Raw genomic sequence first — 11748 nt, 5'->3', positions numbered from 1 at the left:
GTTTAGCTCAGTTACCTTAGCTTTCTTGGGAACAGGAACAATGGTGGCCCTCTTGAAGCATGTGGGAACAGCAGACTGGTATAGGGATTGATTGAATATGTCCGTAAACACACCGGCCAGCTGATCTGCGCATGCTCTGAGGGCGCGGCTGGGGATGCCGTCTGGGCCTGCAGCCTTGCGAGGGTTAACACGTTTAAATGTCTTACTCACCTCGGCTGCAGTGAAGGAGAGACCGCATGTTTTCGTTGCAGGCCGTGTCAGTGGCACTGTATTGTCCTCAAAGCGGGCAAAAAAGTTATTTAGTCTGCCTGGGAGCAAGACATCCTGGTCCGTGACTGGGCTGGGTTTCTTCTTGTAGTCCGTGATTGACTGTAGACCCTGCCACATGCCTCTTGTGTCTGAGCCGTTGAATTGAGATTCTACTTTGTCTCTGTACTGACGCTTAGCTTGTTTAATAGCCTTGCGGAGGGAATAGCTGCACTGTTTGTATTCGGTCATGTTGCCAGACACCTTGCCCTGATTAAAAGCAGTGGTTCGCGCTTTCAGTTTCACGCGAATGCTGCCATCAATCCATGGTTTCTGGTTAGGGAATGTTTTTATCGTTGCTATGGGAACGACATCTTCAACGCACGTTCTACTGAACTCGCACACCGAATCAGTGTATTCGTCAATATTTTTATCTGACGCAATACGAAACATGTCCCAGTCCACCGTTGGACAGACCTCAGCGTGGGAGCCTCTTGTTTAAGTTTCTGTCTGTAGGCAGGGATCAACAAAATGGAGTCGTGGTCAGCTTTTCCGAAAGGTGGGCGTGGCAGGGCCTTATATGCGTCGCGGAAGTTAGAGTAACAATGATCCAAGGTTTTACCACCCCTGGTTGCGCAATCGATATGCTGATAAAATTTAGGGAGTCTTGTTTTCAGATTAGCTTTGTTAAAATCCCCAGCTACAATGAATGCAGCCTCCGGATAAATGGTTTCCAGTTTGCAAAGAGTTAAATAAAGCTCGTTCAGAGCCATCGATGTGTCTGCTTGGGGGGGGATATATACGGCTGTGATTATAATCGAAGAGAATTCTCTTGGTAGATAATGCGGTCTACATTTGATTGTGAGGAATTCTAAATCAGGTGAACAGAAGGATTTGAGTTCCTGTATGTTTCTTTCATCACACCATGTCTCGTTAGTCATGTGGCATACGCCCCCGCCACTCTTCTTACCAGAAAGATGTTTGTTTCTGTCGGCGCGATGCGTGGAGAAACCCGTTGGCTGCACCGCCCCGGATAGAGTCTTCCCAGTGAGCCATGTTTCCGTGAAGCAGAGAACGTTGCAGTCTCTGATGTCCCTCTGGAATGCTACCCTTGCTCGGATTTCATCAACCTTGTTGTCAAGAGACTGGACATTGGCAAGAAGAATGCTAGGGAGTGGTGCGCGATGTGCCCATGTCCGGAGTCTGACCAGAAGACCGCTACGTTTCCCTCTTTTACGAAGTCGTTTTTTTGGGGGGGTCGCTGCATGGAATCAATTCCGTTGGCCTGTTTGTAAGGCAGAACACAGGATCCGCGTCGCGGAAAACATATTCTTGGTCGTACTGATGGTGAGTTGACGCTGATCTTATATTCAGTAGTTCTTCTCGACTGTATGTAATGAAACCTAAGATGACCTGGGGTACTAATGTAAGAAAAACACGTAAAAAAAACAAAAAACTGCATAGTTTCCTAGGAACGTGAAGCGAGGCGGCCATCTCTGTCGGCGCCGGAAGTCACAGGTAGGCAAGTTGAGAACAAGTTCTCATTTACAATTGCGACTTGGCCAAGATAAAGCAAAGCAGTTTGACACATACAACAACACAGAGTTACACATGGAGTAAAACAAACATACAGTAGAAAAATAAGGCTATATACAATGTGAGCAAATGATGTAAGGGAGGTAAAGGCAAAAAAAGGCCATGGTGGCGAAGTAAATACAATATAGCAAGTAAAACACTGGAATGGTAGACTTGCAGTGGAAGAATGTGCAAAGTAGAAATATAAATAATAAATAAATAAATACAGTAGGGGAAGGGGTAGTTGTTTGGGCTAAATTATAGATGGGCTATGTACAGGTGCAGTAATCTGTAAACCGCTCTGACAGCTGGTGCTTAGAGCTAGTGAGGGAGATACAGTGGGGCAAAAAAGTATTTAGTCAGCCACCAATAAAAAATATGAGAGAGGCCTGTAATTTGCATCATAGGTACACTTCAACTATGACAGACAAAATGAGAGAAAAAATATCCATTTATTTGCAAATTATGGTGGAAAATAAGTATTTGGTCAACAACAAAAGTTTCTCAGTACTTTGTTATATACCCTTTATTTGCAATGACAGAGGTCAAAGGTTTTCTGTAAGTCTTCACAAGGTTTTCACACACTGTTCGGACAGCTCGGACACCCATGCATACCCCACAAGACATGCCACCAGGGGTCTCTTCACAGCCCCCAAGTCCAGAACAGACTATGGGAGGCACACAATACTACAAAGAGCCATGACTACATGGAAATCTATTCCACATCAAGTAACTGATGCAAGCAATAACATTTGATTTAAAAAACAGATAAAAATAGACCTTATGGACCAGCGGGGACTGTGAAGCAACACAAACATAGGCACAGACACATGCATACATACATAGACGTACACATGGATTTTGTGTTGTAGATATGTGGTAGTGGAGTAGGGGCCTGAGGGCAAACACTTACTGTGTTGTGAAATATGTTGTGAATGTATTGTAATAATTTTGCTGGACCCCAGGAACAGTTGCCTGATGCCTGGCAGCACCTATTGGGGATCCAAAATACATACAAATACAAAAACTATCATGTTTTTAATGGAGCGGATTCAAATACTTTTTAAAAAGGAACTTACACCACACCTGTACATACTGGAGTGTGGACTTCAGTTTTGGACTCTGTATAGCCTTCCTGGGACCCACCATATTGTACATGCAATGTCAAACACAGTCTACACTGAGTCAGATCGCCTTGGTGTTCTTCTCCCAGCAGTTCTGCCTGCTCATCGGCAGCTCTATCGGACGGGTCTTCAAGAAAACGTGAGTGACTATTGAAACAGTCCTCTGATCCCTGTGTGAAGCATTTTATGGAGATCCAGCCCGGTGAATACATCTTAGATTATACAAGAAGAGCCTATTTCTGCTCACACAGTAGTCATCTTGACAAGGACTTGGGCACAACTGTGCTAGTTGAATTCTCTCAAAAAATTCTCACAAAAAATATGGCTGTTATTTGAGATTGAAGCTCAGGGAGTGCATCAGAATATTTGGGAATTACCTCTGTAGCCTATTGTATTCATATTGAGGCCCTAGTCAGCATACTTTGCACAATTCAATCATAGTGTTGGCTAACATCGTGTTCAATGTTTGATCCATTCAAACCTATAGTATGTGTGTATGTTATCTCTAGTAAGATAATAGCGCCCCCCCTCGCAACAAAGGTTGTTTGTTCAGTACTCTAGCTGCCCTGTTTTTGTCCTTGCTACTTATCTCTGTAATATTTGCCATCATCCCCCTTCTGCCATAATATGCTGTTGTTGGATGTTGCCATGGCTGTGTCCGGTCTGGCCATGTGCATCATTGACACCAATGGCAATATCCAGGTTGTCGCCATCTATCAGACGGACTCGGCTGTCTTTCGCCAGGTGAGAGAAGTAACTATGCCCAGTTCAGTTGAGTATTTTGAGTACATTTTTTTCCCGTACATCACAATTTCTTGTTTTTGCAGGCCCTACACTTCTTCATTGTGTTTGGGGCGCTGGTGAGCCCTCTGATTGTGGATCCCTCCCTGTCCAGGACAGGCTGCAGGATTGGGAACATGACAGAGAATGTGATAGAGATCATGCACCACTTTAGGAACACACTGAATGGTCCTGTTCATGACCGATTGCCTTGTTCTGTTAAAACTATGCAGCCTGGTCCATATTAGTGTATGTATAAAGCAATGGATTAATCTGTGGACTTCCACGTTCTATTCCCAGGGTGCATATGCAGGCTTTGTGTACACATATGCAGTGTCTCCGGTCCCCCATGTCTCTACCAAATAAGACCGCGGGATACCTGGCTAGTACAAGTATTTCGCTACACCTGCAATAACATCTGCTAAACATGTGTATGTGATCAATAACATTAGATTTCATTTAGTATCTCGGTGGCAGCCATCACTGCAGGATGTCTGGTGTCCATCCCTCTCACTGTGCGCTTCCAGCCCATTCGACTGCTCATGATCAATCTGGTAATGCAAATGATAGATAGAACCCTTTATTGATCACCAAGGGAAATTTATTAACATTAATTGAGGGATGTAATTAGAACTTCATTATATTTTCATTACAATACATTTTAATAATGGAACACGAGTCACTTTAATAATGTTTAAATAATGTTTACATACTGCTTTACTAATCTTATATGTTATACTGTATTCTATTCTACTGTATTTAGTCATGGCCACTTTGACATTGCTCAATATAATATTTATATATTTCTTAATTCCATTGTTTTACTTTTAGATGTGTGTATTGTTGTGAATTGTTAGATATTACTGCACTGTTGGAGCTATAAACACACACATTTTGCTACACCCGCAATAACATCTGCTAAATATGTGACCAATACATTTGATTTGACCATTTTTGCTACATACTTTATACTTTACATACTCTATTGTTAAGAAAAGTGTATATTTTTTAATTAAAGGGAAACCTCGGGATTTGTCTCTACTTCCCTGTGACATACAAATGAATGGATACCCTTTTTATGTCTCTGCATCCAGTATGAAGGAAGTTAGAGGTAGTTTCACAAACCAATGCTATCTAGCATTGGCGCAATTACTAGAAGTCTATGGTATCTAGTAGCATGCTAGCAGTTACCATAGACTTCCAGTCATAACGCTAGTTAGCTACCTCCTTCAAACTGCACGCAGAGACATAAAATTCAATTTACAGGTTAATCGGACTCCGGGGAATAAAGGGCATCATTGCCAAAATCCTGAAGTATCATTTTAAGTGTAAATATTTGTATTTATTATATCCCAGAGTTACCATCCACTACATCATCAAAACAGCAGGTCTAACAAAGTGCCACTTGTCCACTAAAGCTCTGATTATAGTAGAGTTGTGGGGTAGAGATTAATGACTTTCAAAACTTGATGGTACACACACGTGGTGTTCCCTCAACATCAAGACGGGCCATTCTGAATTCAATTGGTGACCGAATGTAGAAATGAAATAATATTTATGACACAGCACGATTCATTTAGACATAGTAGATTTTCTGTAAATAGATTTCGCTAAAAGAAAATATGCTGATTGCAAATCAGATGTCTCTAATACTGAACGTTTCACTGATTAACACCTTTACACTCTAAATAGCAGACAAAGTCTCTGTCACGTATCTTGATCCATACATTATTGATCAGATTAAATGAAAAACTGTACTGGCAGACAGTTTTTCATTTTCTCTCAGGATTAATGCCCATGAGTCAACCTCTAATTTATTTTCTCCCCGTCAACCTCTCTTTTGTCTCGGTCTGTCGCATTGGCATACAACCCCCTCCTTGAAGCCTTCGGACATTTGGTATGCTGGCCACATCAACGTCAAAGTTACTGTAGATGGCATAAACTACAGATAAGTGTCTCAGGCCTCCTCTCCCTCCCATCTCCTGAATAATTATATTTAATGATGAGTGAGAATGTTACAGACGCACAAATATCATACCCCCAAGACATGCTAACCTCATCATTTCAATAACTGGGGAGGTTAGCATTTTTGGGGGAGTATGATATTTGTGCATCTGTAACTTTTTCACTCATCATTCATCGCGATTCATTCAGGACTAATCGGTAATCATGGTAGCATCCGCATTAATGTAGAAGTGTTTAGAAATATATTATTCTTATTTACAATAAAAGTGACTCCAAAATGACAAAAAACATGATTTAACATTAATTTCTATTGGGCACAAAATAATCTGAAACGTAATCAAAACAAACAGCAAAAGTCACAAGCTTAATGTAATCATTGCATGCTAGGACTATGGGACCAAATACTACACTTTTGACTACTTTAAAATGCATAAGTACCTTTGTCCCAATACTTTTGGTCCCCTACAATGGGGGGACTATTTACAAAAAGTGCTGTAATTTCTAAAAGGTTAACCCGACATGGATGTAAATACCCTCAAATTAAAGATGACAGTCTGCACATTAACCTCATAGTCATTGTGTCATTTCAAATCCAAAGTGCTGGAGTACAAAGCCCCCCCAAAAAAAATGTGTCACTGTCCCAAAACTTTTGGAGCTCACTGCATCATCATATCAAGATCCTCTTTAAGACATACTGTTTGTTAATGTTTTTGAAAAGCCATAATATTACAATTGTTCTTGACAAAGCGCACTTATGTCAAAGGTATTTTTCCCGGTATCTTTTAAGAGTTCATACCTAGTGAACTCTAGTTTTCGTGGGATTCCATTTTGAAAGGGCTACAAAATCTAAAGCTCTCCTCCTTACACTGATAAAACAAAATGGTGGAAGAGAAAAAAGTAAGGGTGACACATAACAGAGGATTAGTTTATGTGGAAGGGGAGATGTCCCTAAATGGATGTAACACTAGACTAGATTGATGTGTCAAGTATTTATGCATATCATGCACAAAAGGCCTAAGCGTTTTAACAATGTCCATGCATGAACATATACATCTGTAATGTGCAGTAGCAGTGGAGATTCAATCCAAACAGCAGAAAACTCCATTAGCTGGCTGCATTTGCCAGACACAGAGATAATAGGGGTGGTGCTGATTAGGATAAAACTAGCATTGTTGTTTACCTGGAAACTGTATATGTGGTCACACAACAGAAAAACAAACCACCAGATGAGGCATCACACACTACAGTCTAGGAAGTGTTTTTTACAGACATCTGGACAGAGATAAGTATATTGTGATTTATTCTCCTCTATTACAACATTTCTTTCCCTCTCTACCTCCACCCTTCCCTCTCCTCCCCTGCACTCAGCCATAGTGAGTAGAGCAGTGAAGCGCGTCTCAGGGAGACCTGGTGAGCAGTAATGAACTGAGCCTGTGCATCTATTTGAGGGAATGTGAGAAGAGAGAGAGAGTGTAGAGTGGGGGCCGGGGGGGTGGCGGCGGGGATACTGAGTGCGGGCTTTTCTAGAAGCACTGATGCAGTACAAGCTGTGCAGGATGCAGGCAGACAGGGAGTAGAGTGGGGATGCAGGCAGACAGGGAGTAGAGTGGGGATGCAGGCAGACAGGGAGTAGAGTGGGGATGCAGGCAGACAGGGAGTAGAGTGGGGATGCAGAGCGAGGGGAAACAGATTCATTACTGCCCTCTAACCATTCTCCAACCTACTCTATTTTACTTATTTTTTTCTCATCAGAATATCTACAGCGGGGAACAAGTTGTCATGACATCATGTCCTAAACCTTTTCACTCATTAAATCTTTAACAATTCAATTTTTATTCTCCCTCTGGTTTCTTCCACTTTATTTCTCTCCTCTTGTTCTTACTTATAGAGTAGCTCATTTTCTACCCCCCAGGCAGACAGGGAGTAGAGTGGGGATGCAGGCAGACAGGGAGTAGAGTGGGGATGCAGAGCGAGGGGAAACAGATTCATTACTGCCCTCTTCGCCCAGTTTTTTAAAAGCGGAGGGGAATGTGTTAACAGGGGAAGCGGGTGGAAGGAGGAGGAGAAAGGTGAGGTAGAGAGAGAATGTGGCTAAGAGCGGGGCACAGCGCCTGCTGTCTTCATCCCTGCACCGCACGCGGCATTCTCCCTCTGCCAGTGATGAGGACTCTTAAAGAGGACAAAGAAGGAAGAAAGACGGCCTGAACAAAGAATGGTGAAAAAGCTCTCTGAGCAATGAGGATACCATCGATTTGAGTCCCACTGCTTCTCTCAGACATGTTCCATTTGCCTGCCCTTTTCTTCCATGTCAATCCACTACTTTTCTGTGCTGGGAGAAGATATCAAAGTTCATGTCAATGTCGGCAGTTACAATGTAACAGATGAAACCAAATGTACCAAAAAAAAAACTTCCAACCCAGAGGTTGATAAACAATGAATCTTTGGGAAGATTCAGCAGCCATCCGCCACCTGCAAAGATCAACTGGAGTTCCAGGGTTGAAAGGAAGTGGACTCACACAATAGATGCCCCCCTACAACCCTCTCTTTTATCCTCACCATCCAACACACATGGGCACACTGCCAACTCGGAATCTTAAGAACTCTCATTCAAAAGAACCCCCCTTAAGAAGGGGATTTGTTTAAAGCCAGGACCCTTTCTCTCTCCCAGTCTCCTTGTATTTTCCCCCTTTCATATCCCCATGAGAAGAGCGAATTTTGCTTGATTATTCTCCGACACCGCAACTGGGATTTCTAAAATTGCCACTCCAGCAGCGTTTTGTCAGATTTATGAATTTGTAAGTATTTGCTGCAATTGATCCTGCAAAGCTCTCTCTCTTTCCGTTTTCATTCTGCTTTACTCCCTCTACCACTTTCTCCTCCAGCTCACACATGAACTCCTCCCCCCATTACCCATTGTCTCTCTATACAGTGTCAGTGAAGGGATGCCATTCTCGCTCTAGGTGGACACAGCCAGAGGAGGAGGAAATGGAGGTAAGTGAGAGATTTATTACAAAGAATAAATCTGTAAACTATGGGCTATGCCATTAATTTGGTATTTTAACTGTACGTATAAACTAATTCTACATTCATTGGTAATTGTTTTCTGAATTAAATGCAGTTTCAAACAAGAGGATCTTACAGTTGTTCTGCTGCTTACAGAATGCACTGTTTGCCTGTGATAGTGACTGTGTAGGCTGACAGTAGTAGGTGCATGTGTATTGAATGAATAGTGGGTTGTTATGTGACTGGCTGGACATTTGGGTGCTGTGCTTTATTCCTGTGTAATGGGGGAAACAAGTAAAAACCTCTGTGAGATGGTTTCGGTTTAAATCACAGAGTTTAAAACACAACTGCAAATGGTGGATTGTATCTTATCCTGCATTGAAATAGTGAAGGGCCCCATTAAATGCAACCCAGAACCTCTGCACTTAGATGTCTCTTTTTCTATGTTCTATGTTGTTTAGTCCATTACTCTATAGACAGATACACACCTGGTATGTGATTACAAACACACAGACATGCACATCTGGTGTGTGAGACAGTGTGACAATTACTCCAATTGGCTCCCAGTAGAGATTAAACGTTGTAGGATGTTTGGGATTAGTGCTAATCCTCCTTCCTGAGATTCACCTTATCTTCTGGCCAGTGTCTGACACACACAGCAAAACAGAGCAGAGGCCTTGCTAATTTATGCCAAGACATGCATCAGTAGGCTCCCTGGAGTTAAGGGATCTGGAGGACGGAGGGGGCCAGAGGGGCCTGTCAACTCAGGGTTTGAATTGGGTGTCTGGGGAAAGCAGGCGTTAGGGTTGTGAGAGCTCACTGATTTCCAATAAAGTGAGCAGGGAATATTCTCGCCAATAATAGCCATCTAATGTCTGCGGGCCAAATGAAATGTTCAACCAGGCTGGCAGGGAGACTATTAGAACAGAATAATAATGAGATGGTGGGACAGTGAGACAATGGCAGGCAAGATGGTAAGTTACCTGGCCAGAAGAACATTATTATAGAATGTTAGGTACTGTAGGGTCTTCATATCTAAATAATTAAATCCAGGAACATATGACAAGGAAAGCTCTGAATGTACTGTAGCCTTAGCTCTGTTGCATATTGGCCTGTACTCTGTACACTTCCTGTCTTAAGATGGCCCGACTGTTTTGCAACTATAATACAGCCATATACACCCCCCATATGGTCAAAGAACAAAACTGCTTGGCAGTCTATAAACGTCATACCCTTTTTGTGTTTTGTCTGAATAACTTGAGACTGGCTAACACATAAGCCCTGCTCTGCAGTGGACAGTCACAGCCCTACAGGAAGCTTTGAGTTCAGAGAAGAAGAAAAAAAACTGTTTGCCTCAATGGGTCTTTTGTTGTTTGAGTTGGAGACACAGCAAGCACCAGAAACCCTGAACACTGACTGACAAATACCTGGCCCCCCTGTGCCTCAAATGCCACTCGATACAATGTCAACAAATACTGCCTCTGTCCTCCTCAGTTGCCCATTTTCTTCTCTGAGCTAGACTAGATCTCCAGGATTTTTATGTTTTGTACTTTTCCCTCAGCAGAGATGGCCAGCTTGATTAACCCCCAAAAAAGTGTACATGGGAAGTTTCTGACTGGTACAGACCAATAGAAACATGGGGAGAAGGGGAGAGTTAACAGTGATTTTGTATGCGTTTCAGCCAGAAGAGCTGCACAGAAGACATCGCACTAATGGTAAGTATAGTTGGCCCCTTTGTTAAATAATGTGTTCAGATGTTTATTTCTATGTATTTTGGGTATGCGGTATAGGGAATTGGTTTGTAAATGAAGCAAAATCCTTTCGATTGCATAGTTTTTAAAATAATTTTGTGTGCAAATATTTTCTCACTGAGTGGGGATATTGCTGTATTGGACCTATCCTGGAAGACCCAGTTAGGCTACCATCTTTGATTGAACAAGGCCAAGAGTCTCAGAAAATAGCATACAGTGCCTTACATACAGTGCACATTTTGTTTTAAGGTGGGATTAAAAAGGATTTAATTGTATTTTTTTATCAATAATATACACAAAATACTCTGTAATGTCAAAGTGGAAGACAAAATATAACATTTGCAAAACAAATATGAACAAATCGTAATATATCTTGATTATATAAGTATTCAACCCCCTAAGTCAATACAAACTAAAATCACCTCTGGCAGTGATTATAGCTGTGAGTCTTTCTGGGTAAGTATCAAAGAGCTTTGCACACCCAGAGTGTACAATATTTGCACATTCTTTGTTAAATTCTTCAAGCTCTGTCAAGTTGGTTGTCGATCATTGCTAAACAGCCATTTCCAATTCTTGCCATCTAAGTAGGTGACACTGGAACATTCAATGTCATCTTGGTAAGCAACTCCTGTGTATATTTGGTCTTGTATTTTAGGTTATTGTCCTGCTGAAAGGTGAATTAGCTCTATTCCGTTTATTTTTATCCCCAAAATCTCCCTAGACTTTGCTGATGACAAGCATACCCATAACATGATGCAGCCACCACCATGCTTGAAAATATGAAGAGTGGTACTCAGTGATATGTTGTATTGGATTTGCCACAAACATAATGCTTTATATTCAGAACAAAGTTAATAATTTATTTGCTGTATTTTTTGCAGTTTGACTTTACTTTAAAAAAAATTAAATAGCGTCTTATTGTAAACAGGAGGCATGTTTTGGAATATTTTTATTCTGTACAAGCTTCCTTAATTTAGGTTAGTTTTGTGGAGTAACTACAATGTTGTTGATCCATCCTCAGTTTTCTTCTATCACAGCCTACTCCGCAACTGTTTTAAAGTCACCAGTGGCCTCATGGTGAATCCCTGAGCAGTTTCCTTCCTCTCCGGCAACTGAGTTAGGAAGGACACCTGTATCTTTGTAGTGACTGGGTGTGTCTATACACAAAGAGTTCTTAATAACCACCATACTCAAAGGGATATTGGATGTCTGCTTTTTTACTTTATTTACCCATCTACCAATAGGTGTTCTTAATTGCGAGGCATTGGAAAACCTCCCCTGGTCTTTGTGGTTGCATCTGGGTT

General features: G+C 41.7%; 1 long non-coding RNA gene across 3 annotated transcripts in view; it reads left to right on the top strand.

The window, feature by feature from the left end:
- Positions 1-7721: 7721 nt before the first annotated feature.
- The window catches only part of LOC124045900, a 28331-nt gene continuing 24304 nt past the window's right edge, over positions 7722-11748 (top strand). For all 3 annotated transcript variants that reach the window (XR_006840921.1, XR_006840922.1, XR_006840920.1), the window contains exons 1-3: positions 7722-8485; positions 8620-8681; positions 10375-10408. This is a non-coding gene — a long non-coding RNA (uncharacterized LOC124045900). The remainder of the gene's footprint in view (positions 8486-8619; positions 8682-10374; positions 10409-11748) is intronic.

This window comes from Oncorhynchus gorbuscha, linkage group LG10 (genome assembly GCF_021184085.1).
Source record: "Oncorhynchus gorbuscha isolate QuinsamMale2020 ecotype Even-year linkage group LG10, OgorEven_v1.0, whole genome shotgun sequence".
NCBI classification, from domain to species: domain Eukaryota; kingdom Metazoa; phylum Chordata; class Actinopteri; order Salmoniformes; family Salmonidae; genus Oncorhynchus; species Oncorhynchus gorbuscha.
This window is presented reverse-complemented; position numbering and strand designations above follow the sequence as displayed.